At 40.3% G+C, this 25,745-nt stretch overlaps 1 long non-coding RNA gene across 1 annotated transcript; it reads left to right on the plus strand.

Annotated features, from left to right (window-relative positions):
* Positions 1–2,386: 2,386 nt before the first annotated feature.
* LOC117530349 lies at positions 2,387–23,302 on the plus strand. Its single transcript, XR_004566338.1, has 3 exons — positions 2,387–2,625; positions 6,419–6,549; positions 23,247–23,302. It is a non-coding gene; the product is annotated as an uncharacterized LOC117530349 (long non-coding RNA).
* Positions 23,303–25,745: the final 2,443 nt, after the last annotated feature.

Consider the following 25,745-nt stretch of genomic DNA (forward strand, 5'->3'; position numbering starts at 1 on the left):
ATGACTATCAATCCCCGGGGAAGATCAAAACGAATGATGTAATTCTGAAGCTCATCATAAAATAGACCGCAGACATTAATGGAGTCGCTTACAAGAAGACCACGTGGCGTTTTTAACAGATTTCCCATGGAATCACAGGCATGCATGAAAACAGATCAGCATAAACCAGTCTAAAAAAGAAAAGTCACTAACCGTCCCACAGTTACTGTTCTCCAAGGTCATCTTCAGGGCAAGCGCTGGAGCTGGCTGCAGCAGCTCATGGATGGCTGCACTGTTCAGTTGCGTGTGCACGTGAGATGCGCCCATCTGTGCCACTGCTGGCTGTGAAGCAGAGCACGTCAAGACCTTTTCAGCGGCCGCCGAGGGTGAATCTCCAGCAGAACACATGGAGACTGAGTCGACAGCAGGCGATGATGAGGCAGAGTGAGCTGGTAAACACACTGCCAACATCACAGAACCAGCAGCTTTGCGTGACGATCCCAGCGGAGTGGCCGTGTCACACGCGGAAGCAGAGTCGGCTGCAGGTGGCAGAGAGACTGAGCGGGCTGTGAGTGATTCAGTAGATGAAGACGAGGCAGACGTGGAGTGCGCAGAGACGGGATCAGCTGATGGCGCAGAGAGTGGAGATATAATCTCTCTACCTTGTCCTGGATCTTCCCTGGGGTCTCCTCCCAGATGGACATGCCTGGAGCACCTACCTAAAGAGGCACCCAGGAAGCATCCTTACCAGATGCCCAAACCACCTCAGATGGCTCCTTTCAACGTGAAGGAGCAGCGGCTCTACTCCGAGCTTTTCACGAATGACCGAGCTTATTATTTTTAAATAGTTTCTTTTTTTAATAAAAGTATTACTATGATGATGATGTGAAAAAAAATGTATTTTAAAGGTGATTCTTAAACTACGGGCACTTATTATGTCCTTTGATCATATTGTATGAAAAACAGAAAAAAGGGGAAATTTCACACTTTTATAGTTATCTTTACAATGAAAGTGTGTTAAGAAATTTGTTCTAGTAGTCTATGATGACTTTTTCACCTTTTTTCAGCATCATTATATGCAAATATTGCCATTTTGTGCTTGTCCCACACCCAGACTTTTGATCTTCAATGATAAAAATGAATGGTAAGAAACGTTTTTTTCTAATGTTTTAAAATATCTCTGAATAAAATATCAGTAAAATAATCAAAACATAATTGGGGTATTCAATGTCATACAACTGTTGTGATTTTTTTAAACAAAATGTAGTTGTCCCACACTATTGCTGTAATTTCCACCACAACACTGTAATGTCCCTTTAAACAGTTTGTATGAAAGATTGTTTGGGTAGTTTCTATGGAGATAAACAGTGACATCAGAGCACATGTATATAGCGCCAAATCACAACAAACAGTTGCCCCAAGGCGCTTTATATTGTAAGACAATGGTGTGGTGGAAATTACATTTACAAGGCCAATAGTGCCCATAGTTAAAGAATCACCCATAGACCAAAAGGGCTTTCCAATGTTAAAATTAAATATCCGCCACTCCGCATTACCTATTAGGTGCGGATCTAACTTAGTATATTCATTAAGAGTGCCAGTTTGTAGCTCATTGTCACAAATGAGTGATTGAGGCACTTTTGATTGAGATATAATGCAAAATGTACACCAAATGGGCTTTTCAATATTGAATTCAAATATCCACAAAGTCCACAATCCGGATCAGATCCAGATCAAACTTTGTCAGGCAATAGTGAGTGCCAGTCCACCTCACTGTGAAATATGAGAGTGATTGGGGCACGTTTGATTAAGATAAAATGTAAAATATACATTAAATGAGGTTTTCGATGTAAATTTAAATGGCCACAAAATCTGTAATCTGGATCAGATACAGATCAAACTCAGTCGATGAAGGATACCATCTTACATACAGCTGCCAAATATGAAACAAAGTTGATCTTTTTGACAGAGTTAGGAATTTTTTAATATTTGTTCATGATAAAGACAGGGATTTTTCCAAGATTTTTCATGACTTTGCCCTTTGACATAAAACTTTGAAAATTGAATCACTTCTTTCCTATCAGGATATAAATCTTCAGGAAAAAATTGATAAAGATATATGAAAAACTGTGGACTCCAGGCTGCTCACAAACAGACAGACAAACAAACAAACGGGCGAAAACATAATCTCCTCTTACTTTGTTGGCGGAGGTAATAAATCATCAAAGTCTCTTCTTCCTTCCTCAGTGTGGTGATAACAGTCTCTGCATGAATAATATAATCTGTGATGCTCTCATGAACAGCTTTTTGAAGGGATGTCAGCTCCATATACAGGTTGATCACACGTGGCTTTACTTTACCAGCATCATGGTCTCTGAGAATCTGAAGCACCTTCTCCATACTCCAGTCCCGGAGGTGGCGGTAATTCAAAGATAAATTCGTCACCGCCATTATAATCCAACGAAGAAGAACTTTGCCGTTGTTGTCCGAGGCTGAAGCTAGTTAGCTGGAGACGCTGAAAACTCTTCTGAACAGATCAAACTTCACTCTGTGATCCCCGAATATGTTTTTTGAAGAGCTCCAGAAGCACAAAGGTCGACAGTAAACCGGAAGAAGAAGAAGAAAAGACGAAGTTAGCGCGAAAAGGTGAAACAGCTGAGAAGGTTGTTGAAACAGCGGCTAACTGCTGCTAATGCCGAGATATTTGAGTTGGTAGAAACAAAAAACGTCGCAGAGCAGCAAGAAGAAACTAGTCAACGTGCTGGTTGCTGTTTTCGAACTTGAAGTTCGCTGATCCAGAGCAGGTTTGTCCACTAGACTTTATTAGGAATAATAAAGGAAATTCAGGAAACATATAAATAAAACAAATTGAACGCCTTTATTGTCATCGAACTAATTACAGAACAACGAAATTAGGATTGCAACTCCACTAGGTACTCACAACAATTTAAAGTAGGCAGTGGATATTTTGCTGGATATGGCAAATGCACCTAGCAATATTTGGCCGGATATCCTCGCTGATTGGCTAGTTCAAATTACATCATCATAGAGTTTATTTCAACATAGCTACGCCCTCGGTAAAGTTGAACTGGATGATATTTCGCAGTACTTGGCACCGGCAAAATGGCAGGTTGCGCTGTTTTGCCGCCCTCTAAATTTATTCACGACGGAACGCCGCGGTCGGGCGGGAACTTAAAGGCGATCGGAGTTTAAGATCTCCTTATTTCAGATTCATGATAGTAGCTCGATATTGGTGATTTTCGTTATTGAAAATTGGCATATTTTACCATTCACTATTTTCAGGGATGGACTGATCGAAGATTTTGCAGACATGACACTGACAGAGAAACAGGATAAACACACATCCTGACGTGGACGTCTGTATTTTCGTTTTTTATTCTGTCCTGAATTTGCAGGTTTTGGAAATCACAAATCTAAGAGATTATTTCTGTTTACCATGGCATTTTGAATGTTATATCATGTTAGCTACACAAAATTAGGCCACTTAAGGCCAAATAAAAGTAATAACTTATTATCCCTGCCCCATACAGAAAATTACCAAGACTACAAAAATTTTTTCCACCATGCCTGATATTACTTCCACCGCGTGTCAAAAAGTGCTGGTGAACATAATTTTGGGCGTGGCGGTGTAAATAATTTCAGGCATGGTGGATCATTTCTGGCATGGCTATACCACATTTTTGAGCTGCTTTTAGCGTCCAAGAATCCCTCCGCCAGTAGGTGATTTTCTGTTCGGATTGAAATGACTTTATGGCACCCAAAACAGCATTTAAAGATGAAAAATTGGCACCAACACTCAATGCCGAGGATGCCGCCATGTTGTAATACCTTCTGCGATGACGTCATTTGAACTAGCGAATCAGCAAGGAGATCCGGTCAAATATCGCTAGGTGTGTGTATCCACTACTTTTAAAATATGCACGCATAAAGTGCAGTAAACATCTGCAGAAAGGCAGTGGGAAATGAAGGGGGGGTATTGTCCGTGATTCTTTAGTGCGGATATGACATGTCCTAAAAAGCTCTTGAGTCTGGAGATTCTGGATTTGATCGCCCTGTAATGCCTGCTGGAGGGCAGCAGTTCAGACAGATGGTGACTGGGATGTGTGGTGTCTCTCCTTAATGGTGTTCTTAGCTCTTGAGAACATGCGGGTGTTTGTGATGTCTGACAGAGAGGTGAGGGGGCAACCAATGATTTTTTTTTTTTTTTTTTTTTTTTTCTGCTGTCTTAATGATTCTCTGGAGGTCTTTCTTGGCTGCAACAGAACAACCAGCTAACTACACAGAAATGCAATAAGCCAGGATGCTCTCAACTGTTGATTTGTAAAAGGACACGAGCAACCTTTGACTCAGATGTTTTTTTTCTGAGAATCCTCAGGAAGGGGAGGTGCTGTTGTGCCTTTTTAACAGTTGCTGAGGAATTGGATGACCATGACAGATCTGTGATGTGGACGCTGAGGTATTTAAATGACTGCACTCTCTCCACACACTCATCATTTATAAGTAGAGGCTGGTGGTTTGTGTTGTGTTTCCTGAAATTGATTGAGTTCTTTTGTTTTCTAGTATTGAGGATGAAATTGTTTGCAGAGCACCACACGGACAAGTTCTGAAGTTACTGCCTATAAGCAGACTCATCATCACCTGTGATAACTCCAGCCACAGTAGTGTCGTCTGCGAACTTAATTACAGAATTAAATGGAAATGTTGGTGAACAGGGAGGATCAGGATGTCTGGGATAATGGTGTTAGTAAAAGTAGAGGAATAATCCACAAAGAGCATCCCGACAGCTGTTCCTGCATTCCAGGTGGTTCAAAGCTGTGTGGAGAGTGATGGATATGGTGTTGTCTGTAGATCTGTTTGGCCTGAAAGCAACCTGGTGGTGGTGGGAGACTGGCTTGAATGTGTTTGAGTACCAGTCTCTCAAAGCACTTTGTTATGAGGGCCACAGGTCTGTAGAGGATGAGAAGAATGACTGCTGATTTCAGAGAAGGGAGGACAGAGGTTTTGGCAAGGGAAGAGTTGAAGATGGTGGTGAAGACAGGAGAGAGTTCATTGCAGCATGCCCTGAGCACCTTCCCAGGTACCCCGTTGGGCCCAGCAGCCTTCTGAGGATTCACCGCTTTGAAAATGTGCCTCGCCTCATGCTGTTGGATCATGAGGGCTGGTTTGTCAGTGACCAGAAGGGGTGGAGTCGAGGAGCTTTTGCTCTCATAGTGGGCAAAGAAGTTATTCAGCTCCTCTGCCGGCAGGGCTCCATTTGTTATTGCCTGTATACTGCCTTTGTGGTTGGTGAAATGCTGTAACCCCTGCCACACACATCTTGGATCACTGTCCTCAATTTTGCCTTTATAAGCAACCTTCGCAACATTCAAGATTGCATTTCTCTAAAGAACATTTCTCTACGTTGATTGCAGACCCACTGTTTCTGAGAAGCTGCCAAGTGAAGCATCGGATTGCAGCACAAGCTGCAAAGCAGTCTCAGAAGCAGCTAAATACTTTGAAGCAGCGAAGCACAAGCAGCGAGTCTGCAATTTCTTTATTAACCTCAAAGCCATTTAAAGATGTCAGTCGTGAGTCACCTGTGTGCTGATTAAAGTCACTAACTGGGACTTTTGTCTTGTTGTGGGCAAGAAACAAGAATCGTTCTCCGTTCCACACCAGAGTTTTCTGCGATGGTTCTCTGGCGTGAGCTGGACCCACTTCGCCAAAGTGAAGCTCACGTAAAGGAAACGATAATAATGATATCCTCTTTTTTTGTGGGACTAACTGCACAGCTACGAAAGCTGCGTGGCTCTCTGCTGAGTAAAGTTGGAAAGAGAGATTTCAGTCGGATTTAATAACTTCAAGGGGAATCACTGTTTTAATTCAAATGACAACTCTTTACAAAGGTTGCAGTACAGACAATAAACTACAACTGACCCAAACCATTTCTCTCCCAAAATGAGACATCCTCCATTCTTGATGAATTACATGGATCTTGACTTGCAGCACAGCCGGGTGCAAGAGCTCAGCTCAGGGTCTGTGGAGTTAAATTTGTCTCATTAATACCTGATGCTTTTGACAGAAACTAGAGATTTTGTTTATTTCTATTTATGTCCAGTGACCAGTTGATCCAGTGACTAATTTAATATTTATTTACTTTAAGACTAAAAAAAAAAAAAAAATCCTGACAATGGAAAACTTGTAGAGCGTACTTTTAGTACACAGAAAATTCATAGGAGGTATTGATAAGGGAGTTGATAAAGAATCGGATCGATAAGCAGAATCAATAATGACATCGATATCAGTCAAATCTTATCAATGCTTATCCCTATGTCTCTCACTTGTGATTGGGCAGCAGAGCAGCCCAGGCTGATTAAATCAGCCTGTTTTTAGTCTTCCTCCACTTGGTGGTTGACTCTCTCTCTTGTGTGTTTTAAAGCCTTTCTACAAACATGTCTGAAGTCCAGCAGCTGAGGGACATGTTGAAACTACAGCTAACACCTGCTGATGAAGGAATGATGACAGACCAGGAAGCAGAAATGAGTCATTTAAAAGAAGAGAACAAAAGAGGTAAAGGGCTGGATGCTGTTTTTAATACTCCAAATATCATCTACAGAACAAGTTTGTCACTCAGCCTTGTTTGTGTTGCTGATACTTTATAACATGTTGTTGTCACGGTCAAATATTTTCCTCATCTGGTATTCCTCTAGAGATTCTGTCAATACTTACACAACAGGATGAGGAGGATTTTGATGAAAGATACATGTAAAAGTTCTCCATATTCTGTAAAATCTCTGAATGATTTATTCCTGAAGGAAAGTGACATCACCACACTCAGTGTTTTGACTCCCTTTGTCCAAGATCGACAGGAACTTTGAATTTAGAAATGAACAAAGGTAACTGAAAGGATTCTGGTGGCAGTGATTTGTGTATTCTGGGATGTAGAGGTTTGGTTTATTTTGATCCAACATCAGTAACCTGTTGTACACGGGTAAGAGCTGCTCTGGTTATGAGCAGACAAAGAATAATTATATTTACTCCCAGAATTTATTCATCACTGCAATATTATTTCAAATCAACATGACTTCAATGAATACGTAAAATCCATTATTTTCTATCATATTTATTTTCTATTTTCTAGCTCCCATCATCAACCCAAACTAGGGAACGTTTCCTTGGTAACTTGGTCGCATTAATATCTGGCTTTGCTACCAGGCGTGACACGTCGACCCAAATAGTGTAAATGTGGAAGTGTGCAGAAATGTTGGTTTGAAAAAGAGAAAGAGATGCTGTGATGGAAGTCTGGTCCAAGAAACAGTCTTTGTTAACAGAACTGTCTTTGGTTTTGTGATATCAGTCCACTTAGCCTGTAACAAAAGCAGACTCAAGCCTTTGAAACTCAAGCTGGTTCTTGTTGTTCGTAACTGAAATTGTCTGCTCACACAAACGTGTGGATCTAAAATAACTTAAGCCTTTTCTTTATCTGCTCCTTAATCTGTTCTTGTTTGGTCTTGAAAGCTTTTGATGTAAAGCAGCTCTTCTGCTATGTTCATGCCATCGTCAGAGCCTAAAATCAATCAGTAACTGATTTGTGTCAGAAAAATCTGGGCTTTAAATTCACATTCGTCCCCCAGTTGCCTTTTTAATATCAGATGATGTGTCTTCTGTCCTCTGTGCCACAGTGTTATGAGCCAAACACACATCAGCAATCTTGTCAGGGCAAAATGTTCTCCACCAGTGGCATGAGATAGTTGTTATTAAACTCTTTCCCACTTCCCAGCCTGATTTCATGATGTTTTCACGATGTGTGAGGGATGAAAAATGTCCAATCTTTGGTGGATTTTTTGCTTTTTTGTGAGTCGCCTGGGTTATTTTTGAGATCAGTGTCATCCTGCAGGAACCGTTCAGTACTGAATTTAGTGTTTTTTAACATCAGGCACCTTGTTGGGCAGCTATGGAGTCTTGGGATTATAATATTGAGCTGTTGGTGCACTCGTTCCCTTTACATTGATGGCTGTCTGTGTTTGTGATAAAGGTGGGCTATAATGGTCCATTAATGATCATTAATTTGTTCTTTCGGTATGCAAATAGGCCAGCTAATTTTGGCTCTAATATAAGCTAACATTGTTTGTATAGCCATGTCTATCTGATGTTTAACATGCTGATTTGTGAACTTAACATACTTATTAAGCTAGTGCCCCTTTTCCGTTATATTGTTTTGTTTATTGCAGATACCAGTAATTCATACAAAGATATGTCGCGTGCATTCTGTCTGTGAGAATGTGACTATAAAAGTTACACCTTTAAAAAAAAAAAAAAAAAAAAAAAAAAATACAAATATGAAGTGTGCTTTTACAGTTGGTTTTTGTTATTATAAATACAAATCAATGTCTAACTGTCAACAATGTGTCACAGGGTCACAGATATTACGCATGGAGCAGAAGATACATTGATTCCACATACTGTGCATGTCTTCATCTCGGGCAACTATTCATCTTTGTGGTGGCAGGATAGCTGATAAAAGAAATACCACCAGTGTTTCTATCTCTCTCTCTATCTCGCTCTTTATCTTTATCCCGAGGACCACAATGGAAATATGTTTTTATGCTGTGTTTTGTGTATTTTATGTGCATGAACTTTTATTGCCAAAAAAAAAAAAAATCAGTCAGTCAGACATGGAACAAAATCAGGTAACTTTAGTTTGTTGACATTATATTGCAGTAACGTAATAAAAGTTTTGTGTTTGATTTGTTTTGAAGTGCATCTCTATCTTATGGCCCAGTCACACGGCACACGACGATTCCTGAACGAAGGGAAAAGTAAAAAAACGTCACAATTCGTTGAGAAAAGGTGGACGAAAGAGCTTTTATCACCGAACAGTCTGCGAAGCAAGAGTGCAAAAGGGATGAAAGAGGAACTTAACAAAACCGAAGCTCACGATCTCGACGCTTTAACGAAACGCACCTGGAGCCACAGCTGGAGCAGTGTGTGTCTGCGTCTCTGCGTTCCAGGACTCGGCGCTGGGTCCTGGAGAAAGTGCAAACAGAATCTGTGGAGATCTGTGCGCACGTTGGTCGACCACCTGCTCCTCATCCAGAACAAAAGAGGGATCATCTCCATCATTATCAGAATCCACACCGTCTGTTGACACGCTGCGCACTCCGTCTTCCTCCAATTTAAAAAAAAAAAGAAAAAAAAGTGCGCTGTGGTCACTGCTGTATCACTGTATTATATTCTAAGCCATATATATTGATTTATAACAGAAAACTGTCAAAGGGAGAATAAATATAAGTGCAAAGATGATTGAATATATCAGAGCAGTAAATTAATAAGTGCGTGTGAACGCGTGCATTGACTCACATGTGCGGTTATTCCACCAGCTGATCACTGAACCACAATGTGAATTCTGCCTTCCTGAACAGCTCTTTATATAATAATTCTGATTCATCTACCCGTTGCCACATGTACAGAAGGGCTGGATTGTCATTCCTACACTCAGATTGTTATATTTAATACAAAATAATACGTCACGCAGCAGCCCCTGCTGCCGCTGATGCTGCATTCAGGTACCGTCGGAAATTACACAGCTTTTTTGTTTCAAATTAAGCAGTTGCTTGTGGCAAAATAATTAATTATATCCACACAAGAGATTAATTCTGGCCTATGTAAGGTGCCTGAGCCCATTGAAGCTGCCCCCCCACACAGATAAAAAAAAAAAATCCAAGCAAGCAGGCTGAGTTTGTCCTGTAATTTCCAACAGTACATGAACGCAGCAGCAGCCTCAGAAACCGGCTTCTGCACTGTGTGAAAACGTTCAGCTGCTCCAACCAAGTCAAATTAAACAATAACGTTACAAAAACTACACAAACGATTAAAAAACGTCAAGAATGACAGCAAAACGAGACACAGACGAATTGAGGTTTTCATTGCCCTTCGTTCAAATTTTTCAACAGTTTAAAAATCCTGAGGTAGCGCCAGCTGCAGGAACGAGACTGCGCGAAGGTTAAACGATGCCAACGACAGTCAACAAAAGTCCAGATTTCTTGTTTCCTCAGGGCATGGTCACCCTTCGTTAAGTGCCGTGAGACTGGGCCATTACATCAATAAGAGTAACAACCAACTTGATGTGTTTTTGATTTGTTGGTTTGGGCTTACTTGGTGAGTTCCCAGTGAGCATTTGTCGTTGAAAGACATCTGAAAAAACATAAACAAAAACATCTACACTTACCACTGAAAAGACATTCAAAAGTGAAAGATATTTCACAGTCTGTAGATGTTGAATAAACTTTTGGATTTAGAGTTTTTAGCCTGCATTCTCAGTAGTGTTATTTTTCAGCCTGTACAATGAGTAAATTATAGCAAATCACAATTTTGGAGCATAACTAGCAAGGCTAGTTTTTGTTGCTAGTTTTAACAACAAGAACAAAACTTATGGTCATTAATAAAGACTTCAAAAAGGGAGCATTTTCAATTTATTTGATTTATATAGTGCCAAATCACAACAAAGTTGCCTCAAGGTGCTTCACACAAGTAAGGTCTAACCTTACCAACCCCTAGAGCAAGCACACAGGCAACAGTGGTAAGGAAAAACTCCCTTTGATGATTTGAGGAAGAAACCTCAAGCAGACCAGACTCAAAGGGGTGACCCTCTGCTTGGGCCATGTGACCGACACAATTGACAATACGAATATACAGGACGTTTTTGGAGTCCATGCTGGTGCACAGGACAGGAGGCCTGCAGAAGAAAACACTCACTCCCATCTCTGGATGGAGCTGCACCTCAAACAGATGAAAAAAACAGAATCAGGCATCAGAAAGACAACAAATATAGTATAATTTGTCATCATTAAGCAACAAGAAAAACAGAAGAAATACTGAGGTGATCGCCGGCCACTAGCCCTAAGCTTCACTAAAAGCCCCAGACTCTGACCCGCTCTGTTTCCTAATAAAATTAATTTAAAAGTGTAGGAGGCATAGTAACATACTATGCCAGCATCCTAGCTATACGGAAAATGGGAAAATGAGTGCATCTTAAGTCTGGACTTGAAAGTTTGCTACAGAATCTATTTTATTGATGCTGGGAGATCATTCCACAAAACAGGTGCATGATAAGAGAAAGCTCTGTGACCCGCAGACTTGTTATTTACCCTAGAGACACAAAGTAGTCCTGCACCCTGAGAACGCAGATCCCGGGCCGGTACGTAGGGTTTAAGTAGGTCAGCTAAGTAGGGAGGTGCTAGTCCGTGAATAATTTTATAGGTTAGTAACAGAACCTTAAAATCTGATCTCACAGGGATAGGAAGCCAGTGAAGAGACACCAAAATATGTGTAACGTGGTCAAACGTTCTGCTTCCTGTCAAAAGTCTGGCAGCAGCATTTTGAACCAACTGGAGACACCTAATGCTGGACTGCAGTAAACCAAAAAATAGAACGGTGCAGTTGTCCAGTCTAGAAGAGACAAATGCATGAATCAGGGTCTCCGCATCAGCCGTAGACAGGATGGGACGAATCTTCGCTATAGTTCACAGGTGGAAGAAAGCAGTCCTCGTAATATCTCTAATGTGGAGGTCAAAGGGCAATGTAGGATCAAAAATTACCCCAAGGTTCCTCACTTTGTCAGTGTGATGTATGGTACACAAGCTTAGGCTAAGCGTTAGCTGGTCAAATTGATGCCGATGTCTCACTGGACCAAAAACCAGTGGGTTGGCTCTCACTGCGGTATTGTATCACTTCCTGTTCCGGAGCACAGCGGTGTTTTTCTGTATCTGTTAGCTGTTTAATCTGCGCAGTTAGATTGATCTAGTTATCTAGATTACGATTTGTTTCCCAGTGTAATCTTTACGTGCCTTAACTAAAGCACTCCTTCTGCTGAATCACCTCTAAATTATTTACACATTATTCACTTTGCGTGTTTTTAGGAATCCGCTAGGTTAGCGTAGCTACTAGCTCTTAGCCGATTTAGCATGGCAGCTTCTCCTGTCTCTCCCGCACTTTTCTGCTCTGGGTGTGAAATGTTTAGTTATTCCTCGGCCTCCTTTAGTAGTAACGGTACTTGTAATAAGTGTAGCTTATTCGTAGCTTTGGAGGCCAGGCTGGGCGAATTGGAGACTCGGCTCCACACCGTGGAAAATTCTACAGCTAGCCAGGCCCCTGTAGTCGGTGCGGACCATGGTAGCTTAGCCGCCGTTAGTTCCCCCTGGCAGATCCCGAGCAGTCGGGAAAGCAGGCTGACTGGGTGACTGTGAGGAGGAAGCGTAGCCCTAAACAGAAGTCCCGTGTACACCGCCAACCCGTTCACATTTCTAACCGTTTTTCCCCACTCAGCGACACACCCGCCGAGGATCAAACTCTGGTTATTGGCGACTCTGTTTTGAGAAATGTGAAGTTAGCGACACTAGCAACCATAGTCAATTGTCTTCCGGGGGCCAGAGCAGGCGACATTGAAGGAAATTTGAAACTGCTGGCTAAGGCTAAGCGTAAATTTGGTAAGATTGTAATTCACGTCGGCAGTAATGACACCCGGTTACGCCAATCGGAGGTCACTAAAATTAACATTAAATCGGTGTGTAACTTTGCAAAAACAATGTCTGACTCTGTAGTTTTCTCTGGGCCCCTCCCCAATCGGACCGGGAGTGACATGTTTAGCCGCATGTTCTCCTTGAATTGCTGGCTGTCTGAGTGGTGTCCAAAAAATGAGGTGGGCTTCATAGATAATTGGCAAAGCTTCTGGGGAAAACCTCGTCTTGTTAGGAGAGACGGCATCCATCCCACTTTGGATGGAGCAGCTCTCATTTCTAGAAATCTGGCCAATTTTCTTAAATCCTCCAAACTGTGACTATCCAGGGTTGGGACCAGGAAGCAGAGTTGTAGTCTTACACACCTCTCTGCAGCTTCTCTCCCCCTGCCATCCCCTCATTACCCCATCCCCGTAGAGACGGTGCCTGCTCCCAGACCACCAATAACCAGCAAAACTCTATTTAAGCATAAAAATTCAAAAAGAAAAAATAATATAGCACCTTCAACTGCACCACAGACTAAAACAGTTAAATGTGGTCTATTAAACATTAGGTCTCTCTCTTCTAAGTCCCTGTTGGTAAATGATATAATAATTGATCAACATATTGATTTATTCTGCCTAACAGAAACCTGGTTACAGCAGGATGAATATGTTAGTTTAAATGAGTCAACACCCCCGAGTCACACTAACTGTCAGAATGCTCGTAGCACGGGCCGGGGCGGAGGATTAGCAGCAATCTTCCATTCCAGCTTATTAATTAATCAAAAACCCAGACAGAGCTTTAATTCATTTGAAAGCTTATCTCTTAGTCTTGTCCATCCAAATTGGAAGTCCCAAAAACCAGTTTTATTTATTATCTATCGTCCACCTGGTCGTTACTGTGAGTTTCTCTGTGAATTTTCAGACCTTTTGTCTGACTTAGTGCTTAGCTCAGATAAGATAATTATAGTGGGCGATTTTAACATCCACACAGATGCTGAGAATGACAGCCTCAACACTGCATTTAATCTATTATTAGACTCTATTGGCTTTGCTCAAAAAGTAAATGAGTCCACCCACCACTTTAATCATATCTTAGATCTTGTTCTGACTTATGGTATGGAAATAGAAGACTTAACAGTATTCCCTGAAAACTCCCTTCTGTCTGATCATTTCTTAATAACATTTACATTTACTCTGATGGACTGCCCAGCAGTGGGGAATAAGTTTCATTACACTAGAAGTCTTTCAGAAAGCGCTGTAACTAGGTTTAAGGATATGATTCCTTCTTTATGTTCTCTAATGCCATATACCAACACAGTGCAGAGTAGCTACCTAAACTCTGTAAGGGAGATAGAGTATCTCGTCAATAGTTTTACATCCTCATTGAAGACAACTTTGGATGCTGTAGCTCCTCTGAAAAAGAGAGCTTTAAATCAGAAGTGTCTGACTCCGTGGTATAACTCACAAACTCGTAGCTTAAAGCAGATAACCCGTAAGTTGGAGAGGAAATGGCGTCTCACTAATTTAGAAGATCTTCACTTAGCCTGGAAAAAGAGTCTGTTGCTCTATAAAAAAGCCCTCCGTAAAGGTAGGACATCTTTCTACTCATCACTAATTGAAGAAAATAAGAACAACCCCAGGTTTCTTTTCAGCACTGTAGCCAGGCTGACAAAGAGTCAGAGCTCTATTGAGCTGAGTATTCCATTAACTTTAACTAGTAATGACTTCATGACTTTCTTTGCTAACAAAATTTTAACTATTAGAGAAAAAATTACTCATAACCATCCCAAAGACGTATCGTTATCTTTGGCTGCTTTCAGTGATGCCGGTATTTGGTTAGACTCTTTCTCTCCGATTGTTCTGTCTGAGTTATTTTCATTAGTTACTTCATCCAAACCATCAACATGTTTATTAGACCCCATTCCTACCAGGCTGCTCAAGGAAGCCCTACCATTATTTAATGCTCCGATCTTAAATATGATCAATCTCTTTGTTAGTTGGCTATGTACCACAGGCTTTTAAGGTGGCAGTAATTAAACCATTACTTAAAAAGCCATCACTTGACCCAGCTATCTTAGCTACTTATAGGCCAATCTCCAACCTTCCTTTTCTCTCAAAAATTCTTGAAAGGGTAGTTGTAAAACAGCAAACTGATCATCTGCAGAGGAATGGTCTATTTGAAGAGTTTCAGTCAGGTTTTAGAATTCATCATAGTACAGAAACAGCATTAGTGAAGGTTACAAATGATCTTCTTATGGCCTCGGACAGTGGACTCATCTCTGTGCTTGTTCTGTTAGACCTCAGTGCTGCTTTTGATACTGTTGACCATAAAATTTTATTAGAGATTAGAGCATGCCATAGGTATTAAAGGCACTGCGCTGCGGTGGTTTGAATCATATTTGTCTAATAGATTACAATTTGTTCATATAAATGGGGAATCTTCTTCACAGACTAAGGTTAATTATGGAGTTCCACAAGGTTCTGTGCTAGGACCAATTTTATTCACTTTATACATGCTTCCCTTAGGCAGTATTATTAGACGGTATTGCTTAAATTTTCATTGTTACGCAGATGATACCCAGCTTTATCTATCCATGAAGCCAGAGGACACACACCAATTAGCTAAACGGCAGGATTGTCTTACAGACATAAAGACATGGATGACCTCTAATTTCCTGCTTTTAAACTCAGATAAAACTGAAGTTATTGTACTTGGCCCCACAAATCTTAGAAACATGGTGTCTAACCAGATCCTTTCTCTGGATGGCATTACCCTGACCTCTAGTAATACTGTGAGAAATCTTGGAGTCATTTTTGATCAGGATATGTCATTCAAAGCGCATATTAAACAAATATGTAGGACTGCTTTTTTGCATTTACGCAATATCTCTAAAATCAGAAAGGTCTTGTCTCAGAGTGATGCTGAAAAACTAATTCATGCATTTATTTCCTCTAGGCTGGACTATTGTAATTCATTATTATCAGGTTGTCCTAACAGTTCCCTAAAAAGCCTTCAGTTAATTCAAAATGCTGCAGCTAGAGTACTGACGGGGACTAGAAGGAGAGAGCATATCTCACCCATATTGGCCTCTCTTCATTGGCTTCCTGTTAATTCTAGAATGGAATTTAAAATTCTTCTTCTTACTTATAAGGTTTTGAATAATCAGGTCCCATCTTATCTTAGGGACCTCGTAGTACCATATCACCCCAATAGAGCGCTTCGCTCTCAGACTGCAGGCTTACTTGTAGTTCCTAGGGTTTGTAAGAGTAGAATGGGAGGCAGAGCCTTCAGCTTTCAGGCTCCTCTCCTGTGGAACCAGCTCCCAATTCAGATCAGGGAGACAGACACCCTCTCTACTTTTAAGATTAGGCTTAAAACTTTCCTTTTTGCTAAAGCTTATAGTTAGGGCTGGATCAGGTGACCCTAAACCATCCCTTAGTTATGCTGCTATAGACGTAGACTGCTGGGGGGTTCCCATGATGCACTGTTTCTTTCTCCTTTTGCTCTGTATGCACCACTCTGCATTTAATCATTAGTGATCGATCTCTGCTCCCCTCCACAGCATGTCTTTTTCCTGGTTCTCTCCCTCAGCCCCAACCAGTCCCAGCAGAAGACTGCCCTTCCTGAGCCTGGTTCTGCTGGAGGTTTCTTCCTGTTAAAAGGGAGTTTTTCCTTCCCACTGTAGCCAAGTGCTTGCTCACAGGGGGTCGTTTTGACCGTTGGGGTTTTACATAATTATTGTATGGCCTTGCCTTACAATATAAAGCGCCTTGGGGCAACTGTTTGTTGTGATTTGGCGCTATATAAAAAAATTGATTGATTGATTGATTTCAGTCTTATCAGAGATTAAAAATTGGAAATTGCTAGACATCCATCTTTTCACTGATGCAAGGCAATCTTCTAAGGATTTTATGTGGATGAGATTACCAGTAGTTATCAGCATATATAACTGAGTATCATCAGCATAGCGATGAAAGGTAATGCCAAAATGCCACAGTATATGCCCAAAGGGTGCTATATAAAGGGAGAAAAGCAGGGGGCCTAAGGCGGACCCCTGTGGAACCCCAAATTTCATGTCACTAAGATTAGAGGTAGTGTTATTGTACAAAACACAGTGAGAATGACTAGTCAGGTATGACGTCAATCATGCAAGGGCATTCCCAGTAATCATCAAATGATTCTTCAGCCTGTCGAGTAGAATATGGTGATCCACGGTGTCAAATGCAGCACTAAGATCTAACAGCACCAGAACCGTAGTGGTGTCTGAATCCATTGCAAGCAGTAGCTCATTCACCACTTTAGTGAGAGCTGTCCCTGTGGAATGATATTTTCTGAAAGCAGACCACAGTGGCTCAAAAAGATCTCAATAAAGTGGTTCACGACCTGCTGTGAAACCACCTTTTCCAGAATTTCAGAGCAAAATGATAGATTTGATATCGGCCTATAGTTTTTCAATATCCTAGGGTCAAGATTAGATTTCTTAAGTAATGGTTTAATCACTGCAGATTTGAAAGATTTAGGAACAGATCCAGACGTTAATGAGAGATTAATAATTTCCAGCACAGTCGGCCTAAGAGTGGGCCACAGGTCCTTAAACAGTTTTGTTGGTATAGGATCAAATAAGCAGGTTGTGCTTTTTGTAGGTGTAACGAGTTTCATCGGCACGCCTTGTGAGATACTATCAAATTCTGTAAATCTAGCTAATACCTCAGTGATGGCACCCACCTCAATATCAGGATGTAGTGGCTGGGTTAAGGCATGCTGGGATATGTTGAACCTTATGTCATCTATTTTCTTCTTGAAGTAATCTAAGAAATCTTGTACTGTAAAAGGAGAGTGACTTACAGGTGGTTGTCAATGAATAAGTGTTGCCACTGTGTCGAACAAGAACTTTGAGTTATGCTTGTTTTTGTCGATCAATTCAGAATTATAAGCCTGCTTTGGAGCCAGTAGTACATGCTTATAGTCTGAGATAGCATCACGCCACACAAGATGAAATACTTCTAATTTTGAACTTTGCCATTTTTGTTCTAGACCTCTAGCCTTATACTTGATGTCACTTAAATAATCATTGAACCAAGGTGACTGTGTTTTGGGGGCCATGGTTTTGATATAGCTGGCACAATCATGTCTATCATTCCACTAAACATGTCAGCAAAACTGTAAGCCTAATAAGTGAATGATCAGAGACCACTGATGCAAGAGACATGATGTCAATATTTGTGACAGCAATACCACGTGCGAAAACCAAATCCAGGGTATTTCCACTAATGGTCGTCAAATCCGGAATGCATTGCTAGAATCCTGATACGTCCATAATTTCCATAAATGATTTAGGAGTGTTTCCAGAGTAGCATATATAAGATGCCTGGAAGTAGGTTTCGGTTTGAGACATTCCACATAGATTGTAGGTAGCAGACAAAATATTTGATTTGCTGGAACAGCCAGTGGGCCATCCTCAATTTCAGTGTCATCCAATGTAGCAATGGGTATTAAGTTTGCAAAGCATATCCCTCTATGCTTTTTATGAACATGTCTGTGGAAACAGGCCACAGTCTCAACTGGATGAATTTCCCTCCTTGCCACATAAACTGTACTCCACACCCACATTCGTCATAAGCCTTGAAGGGTCTCTAATCATCTGCTCCATGGCCTGCTGTAAAGTCCTAATGTTACCTTCCCTGCAGAGCTCTGTCTGTTTGCAGACAAGATGGCGGCACCTTCCACAGTAGGGTGAAGGCCGTCCGGCATCAGCAAACCATGGCAGCCCCAAAACGAAGGCCAGTTATAAAACTAAAGCCTTGCTGTCTACAGAATTGCCCCAGCCACCTATTTAATTTTCTTGACCTAAAAGAATCCTACAATAGAAATGACAACAACACATCCTAATTTCATTTAAAAACACAATGAATGGAAAGCACTCAATGGATTAACTCAGTGACATTAAAATTTATTTTAAAATGCTGAACAATGCATTTAGTGGGAGACACTGGCTCTTGACAGGCTGAAGAGTGTTTTGTTAATGCAGTCATGCTGGTGGTCTGTTTGACTATTTTCAGTCAAACTCAAAATTAATATTCTGTTGTTCTGTTTTTTTTTTACCCCTAACAAAACGAATGAAAACCAAAGAATTCCGTGTTTGGATTTTTTTCTCAATACGATGAGTGCCATTTCCTCAGTGAGACCGAAGTGGACAAACTTGTTACATGAGCCACGATTGGTTGGAAATTGAAGCGACTCAGCTCTGATGAAGCAGCTGGACAGGCGCTTGTGGTTCAAGTCATCCATTCCATCAGCTGCCTGAGCCGTGTGCTGTTCACTGCGGAATTTGTAATTTATTTTCTCTGTTGTAATTAAAGGTAAGAACACTACAATTAATATAATGAATAAGACGTTGTTTCATAATGAAAGTAGAATGAGACAGTAAAAAAAAAAACTTTGTGGTCAACATAGGCGGTAAAGCTGAACACATTTCAGTGGACCACGTCAAGCCAGTACACCTGGATTTGGACAGACCCATGGCGCTTTCCTGTCCTCCTCCACTGTGTGCTTTACACCACAGGGCCTTTGATGGTACGGTGAGGTGTTGTCATTGTGGCCAGATTATATTCACCCACATCATTTATGCTGAATGTTTGGAGGCTGCGTGTGATGGGCGTTAAATTGGTGTGTGTGTGTGTGGCGTGCACATCTGTATGTGTCTCGTTCAAAGCTACATGGCCCCTTTGGTGTTTTCACGTCGGGACTTGTGTTTTTGATGTGCAGAGCTGGTTTTGAAGTCGGAGAGTTTTTGAACCTGTGAGACAAAAAATGACACGATGTTGCTTTGTCGACATGGAAAATTGTCTCTGTCAAAATTTCCACAGAACACTGTTATCTGGATGGGTGAGAAAAGTCACTAAATCACATTCAAATAATGACCGTTAACGTTTTAGTCATATTTTGATGTAGACAATGATCTGAAGCTTTTATTATTTCATATAAAAGTACTTAAACAGAATATTTGGATGTCTTATTATACTATGATATATTGGGTTATAGTGGTACCATAAAAAAAAATTGGTATCACTGTATACAACTTTTCTTAGAGTGAGATACACTTTTTACTTAGATAAAAATCACTTTCTAGGGTTATATCTTGTTCAGATACAACTGAGAACACAACTGCCCCCCCCCCAGAGGACTTTGCGCCTTCGGCTCTCATGTTGTACCATGTCGCCGCACAATCTGTCCAGTGCCAAAAAAGGTACAGCTAAGATGCAAGCCTAGATTTGATGTTTTGGTGAAATAATTAAATACATTTGATTGTTCGGTCAGTGGCTGAAGTTTCATCTCTTGAACACTAGATGATATACCCACTCTGAATACATCAACCGTTTTGGTGATTAGGGATGTCTTCATGTATTGTAATAAACATTCCAGAGAAAGGCAAGAGCTTCTCTCAGAATTGAGAAGAATAGGCCTGAAATAAGTTTCTGTTAGAAGTATTTTAGACATATGATCAGAATGGTAGGTAAATTGGAAACTTTATAATTGTCCGGGTCTGGTTAAATAAAGATTAAAGTGGGAGGGGAAGTGTAGGCTTTTTAAATACTTGAAAGACACTGGACTCAAGAGGATTTAGTACTGTTATAATGGACTGATGCAGAAGGTGGCAGCAATGCAACAACGCCGGTTGCCCTTAAAAGCCACAGAAGAAGAAAGGGTTTGTTGGACTTACATCACAGGAGCGTGTTTTGAGGTCGGAGCGCATTTCTGCATTCACAAAATACCTCAAGACGCCACAAAAAAAAAAAAAAAATACAAACGTACTTAATTTACTCATATTTTATGTCAGTCTGGGTAAATCATCAGACTCAGATCCAAAAAACCCAAACCCCTTACTCCCATAATGCATTGCAGCACAACAGTTCACAGCCCGGTGATTGCTACAATTTTTATAAATCTTTAACAGAGCTGCATAAACAAACACAAAAAAAAGCACAATAAATAAATAAATAAAATCCCAAACACTGTCATCGTCTTTATAAAAAGCAGTAATTGCAGTATTGATAGTCCGTTTATCTCTGTATAAACACAGGAAAGGCTCACCCGTGTTGTGTTCAATGCAACTGGTAAAATCTACACCTCATCCATCGCGTTGAGCTTCCCCACCGAAGAAAATCCACGTAAAATTTGTCTTCACATAAAACTAAAGCAATGTACTCTCACTTAAAAAAAAGAGAAGATTTGCATGTACACACTGTCTAATGCCAACACACTGTAAATTACGAATTGCTGCTGAAGCTCCGAAATAACTTGTGCAGTGGAGGCACAGTGAAGACAGTGCCCTCCCCCTTCTAAGAGTGCCTCCTTCACAGATTATCACCTCGTTTCTCCTTAAAAATGCACTCCAGTCATCATCTGTCTGTGACAGATATCTGAACATTGTGTATGATGAGATCAGCATTATTACAAAATAATTAAATTAGTTGGCTTTTATTATTTTTAAAATTTGTTTTAATGTCACTGTAGATGTTTGTCATATTTAATGAATTTTGATATTTTGTTCAAGTGCAGTTTAGTAGCAATAACAAATGATTTAAAAAATTAAAGCGCACTTTCAATAAAGAGAACAATGAAACATTAAACAGAGATCCCCCTATCACAGAGTAAAAAATAATTAAAAACCCCAAACTATTAAGCACAACAAGCAACAATAATGAAAAGAAGATAAAAACCATGAAATTATTATATGAATAGAAAATGAATATGTTTTAAGAGTAGTCTTAAAGTTGCCTTTCCAGTGATGAAAGATTACCAGAAACCTGGGTTTTTACTGAAGTGGTGAACGTTTCCGGGTCATTTTTATTTTTGATAACATACGTCAGAAATGATTCATTCAGTTCCATGCCCAAACAGTTGGTGGCAGTAATGTGCTGTGTTGGTTTGCAAGCTGGCAATAATCTCCAAAAGCGAATGGTTATTTTGTTTTTAGACTTTATGAAGTCATATTTTTGGGGACTGTGTGTTGGTTCTAATGGCTTACGTTGTTGTGGACATTAAAATTTATGAGCTGCATATTTTTCCCAGTAATGATATATTAACTGAAATAGCTTAGATTTTTTTATTTCAATTTTTTATCTATCAAGTAATCAAAGAAAGTAGCACAGCGCTGTTTCATGTTTCTTTTTATTTAATGTACAAAATAATGTACAAGTAATAAATGCCCAAGGTTCCTTATAATGTTAATCAAGAAATTATCTCAACAACAACAGATAAGTTATGGCTTTAATTTGCAGATGAACATCAAAGATTTCTAAAGAATCTTTTTATTAAAACTATTTTTATTAAAACTATAACTATTTTATTAAAACGATTTTAATTAATAATGAAGTTTTCTAATGTAAGAAAAGTATTTTTAAACGTCAAAATGTACAGTCATCAGAAATTAATTTTGAAGTAAAAACACATTTGTAAGGATTTTACGGTGGCCAAGAATATGAAAACAGAGCTTATCAATTGCTCCAAAGCTCCTGCCAAAACGAGGAAAACTCAGAAGTGAGCGAAAGTTTAACAAGTTGATGCATTAAAGTGCAATAAATACTCCTATTGTTCCATTTGAAGTGATACTGAGAATGATCATATTTGAGTTCTTTGAATTGTTTTCTTTACTCTGCACTTTTCTGAACAACAGTGTATGTTTTTTGGATTAGAGGCTGGTAGCACAAAACAAATTGTATGAAAAGACTGGGATGGAAAACTTCACCTGACCTAAACAAAAAATTTGGGGGAGTTTTTTTGGGGGGGGGGTTTTTGGTGGGTAAATACACATGAAAATACACCAGAATGGATCTGAGATTCCAAAATTTTCTGGGGGAGACCCCCCAGCAGGTGCCTTAGCCCTTTGCCAAACTTTCAGATTTTTTTGGTTGTTGTTGTTGTTTCCGTAGCCCACTTTCATGACTGCTTTCAAATGCCAACAGACAGCCTGGTATGAGGGTACACAAGGTATGAGGACAGCAGAAAAAAAGAAAAGGCTCTGAAGCCTGCTGAATTCTTTTAACCCTTGGGGCAGAGAACAAGTCTGCATCCAAGGACACAAGAAGGCAGATAAGACTGAATAAGTTCAACAAGGTAGTTGGGTTTATGACCATTTAGAACCTTATCTTTCAGCAACAAAACCTTGAAATCTGTTCTTCAAGTCACATGGAGCCAGTGAAGGGAAGCCAGAATGTCTGTGATCAAACCTACTGGTTTTCATCAAAGCTCCACTAGCAGTGTTCGGTACCATTTGCTGACATCCTATACTATTTTGTGGCAAAAGGGGAGGTGATGGTCTATTAAGCATTGGGCTTCAGACCAGAGGACCCTTGGTTCAAAACTCAACCAGACTGGAAAATCAATAAGGGTCCTTGGGCAAGGTCTTTAATCTCATAGTTGCTCCAGGTGTATAATGAGAGCCTTGCATGGCAGCACCCTGACATAGGTGTATGAGTGTGTCTGTGAATGCGAGGCACAATTGTAAAGCGCTCTGAACTTCTGATGCAGATGGAAAAGCGGTCCATTTACCATCAATCCGGAAAATAAAACACTACAATAGTCCATTGTGGAAGACAAAGATGTGAATTAAAATTTGTGACATTTGAAACAAATCCAGATGTACATTTCCACTTCATCAGTTCTATCAGTGCAATAACTTACTGTCATCAGGTCAAACTCACCACTCTGTTATTTTATTTTAGTGAGTGTTGTTCTAACATTTATTGTTAATTTGTTTCTTTATAGACATGCAGCCGTTGTTGGTGATTAAAGAAGAAACTCTCCCTGAACACCAGGAATGGAATCTGAATGTTGACCAGGAGGACATTAAAGAAGAAGAGAAGCTGCGGATAAGTCAGCAGGGAGAGCAGCTTCAGCAGGTGGAGGAGGCAGATCTCACCAAGTTTGGTTTCACTGTCGTCCCTGTGAAGAGTGAAAATGATGTTGAAAAACTAGTCATTACAGCTTCATCAAAGCCAAAGTGATGAGAGCACAGAGGCTGAGCCTGTAGCCAGCAGCTTATCTGTACACAGAACACTGACAGCAGAAGCTGATGGAGAGGACAGTGGAGGACCACAACCAGCCAGCAACTCAGGTCCAAACAGTCATTTACAACCAGATACCAGTGGCAGGAATTCAGAGAGTTCTGGAAGTGAGACTGATGACAGTGATGATTGGATACAGACCAGAGAACTTCAGTCACGTTTTAACTGTTGGAAAAATATAGATATTATTAGTTTGAGTGATTGCAACATTGTTGAGAAACATTTTATTTGCTCTAAATATGTAAAAGCATCTGGTCATATGAACAACTCAGAGCAATGTAAGGGGAGGCAAGCAAGTGTAAAACCAAATAGCTGTTCTGATCGGCATAAAAGACAACAACAGAAGGGCACAGAACAAACGTGGCAACAAACACATGGCAGTTCATACAGGACAAAAACTATTTGTCTGTTCTGAATGTGGTCAAACATTTGGACATAAGAGCACTCTGAACAGACACATGATAATTCATACTGGAGAAAAAACAGCACCAAGACTCTAAACAGCACCAAGAGGCTGAGTGGATTGAAATAATAAAACGGAAAAACAAAGATAAACAGCAAATGCCAGCAATGATCATAACTGAAGAATTGATAAGAAATAAAATTCATGAATATAGTAACTTTAAGGCACCTGGCATTGATAAAGTTCCAAATTTTTGGTTAAAAAGGCTGACAGCACTGCACCACCATTATGCCGTGGCTTTCACAAAAATATTGAACGGAAAAGAGGACACACCAGACTGGCTATCGACTGGGAACACAACCCTACTCCCAAAGACCAAGGAAACGCAGCTCCCCAACAAGTATAGACCCATCTGTTGCTTAACAACAACGTATAAATGGCTGACAGGAATTATAGCCGATGCCGTTTATGAACATTTGGACACTGGTGGCTACCTGGAGAATGAGCAGAAAGGTTGTCTCAGAAAAAGATTAGGCGCTAAAGACCAGTTATTGATAGACAATGCTATCCTGGAGGACTGCAAAAGAAGGAGGAGAAACCTCAGCATGGCTTGGATTGACTATAAAAAGGCATTTGATAAAATCCCACATTCATGGATTATGAGATGCCTAGAACTTTATAACATCAATAAGGAAGTAAGATCTCTCTTGAAAACACAAATGAATAAGTGGAACACCACCATCACCCTAAACCATGCAGAGGGGCAGATAATAATCCCAGACATAAAAGTGACGCGAGGGATATTCCAGGGAGATAGTCTCTCTCCACTCCTTTTTTGTCTTAGTATTGATCCATTAAGCAAGATCCTCAAGGAATTGGACATTGGGTATGACTTAGATGGAGGTAGAGGAAGAAAACATAAACAGGTGGTGAGTCACCTTCTGTTTATGGACGACTTGAAAATATTTGCAGATTCAGAGAGGGGACTCAGGAGATTAGTGGAGGCAGTCCATACTTTTTCTAAGGAAATCGGTATGGAATTTGGGCTGGATAAGTGCTCTAAATGTACAATCAGAGGTGGTAAAAAGCAGGTCACAGAAAATATACAGTTGGATGAGGGGAACGTTATTGAAGATTTGGCTGAGGATTCCACGTACAAATATCTGGGAATTGAAGAAAATACTACAATAGAGCATAAAAAAATGAGAGAGAAAGTAACACAAGAATACTTAAACCGCTTAAAGAAGATCTGTAAATCAGAATTGATACCAAAGAACAAGATCACGGCCATAAACCAGTTTGCATTGCCTGTGTTGAGCTATGGCTTTGGCATAGTAGACTGGCCACAGGGTGAGCTTAACAAATTAGATACTAAAACTAGGAAGATGCTCACCCTACATAAAATTACATACAGAAATCAATGTATGGATAGAATATATCTCCCTCGTCGAGAAGGCGGCTTAGGTCTAGTGGAGATCAACCAGGCTTATAGAGCATCTATAATAAGTATTGGGCAGTACTTAAAGAGCTCTCAAGAAGAAGTTATGAAAAAGGTTATGCAACATCATATTAAGACTATGCCACAACAGACCTCTATTATAAAATTGGCAGAAAACTTTGGCGGAGATCTTTTGCGAGAGAGAGAAAGTAATGAGCTGACACCTGCAACGACACTAGCAAGACAGGCCAGGGAAAAATACAGCAAAAGAGAACAAAAACATCGAATGAATAGATGGAAACAGCACAAAAGGGCTGGCCGATTCCAAGAAGAACTTGAAAAAGAATAGATAGACAAAG

This window comes from Thalassophryne amazonica, chromosome 18 (assembly GCF_902500255.1).
Source record: "Thalassophryne amazonica chromosome 18, fThaAma1.1, whole genome shotgun sequence".
Lineage (NCBI taxonomy): Eukaryota > Metazoa > Chordata > Actinopteri > Batrachoidiformes > Batrachoididae > Thalassophryne > Thalassophryne amazonica.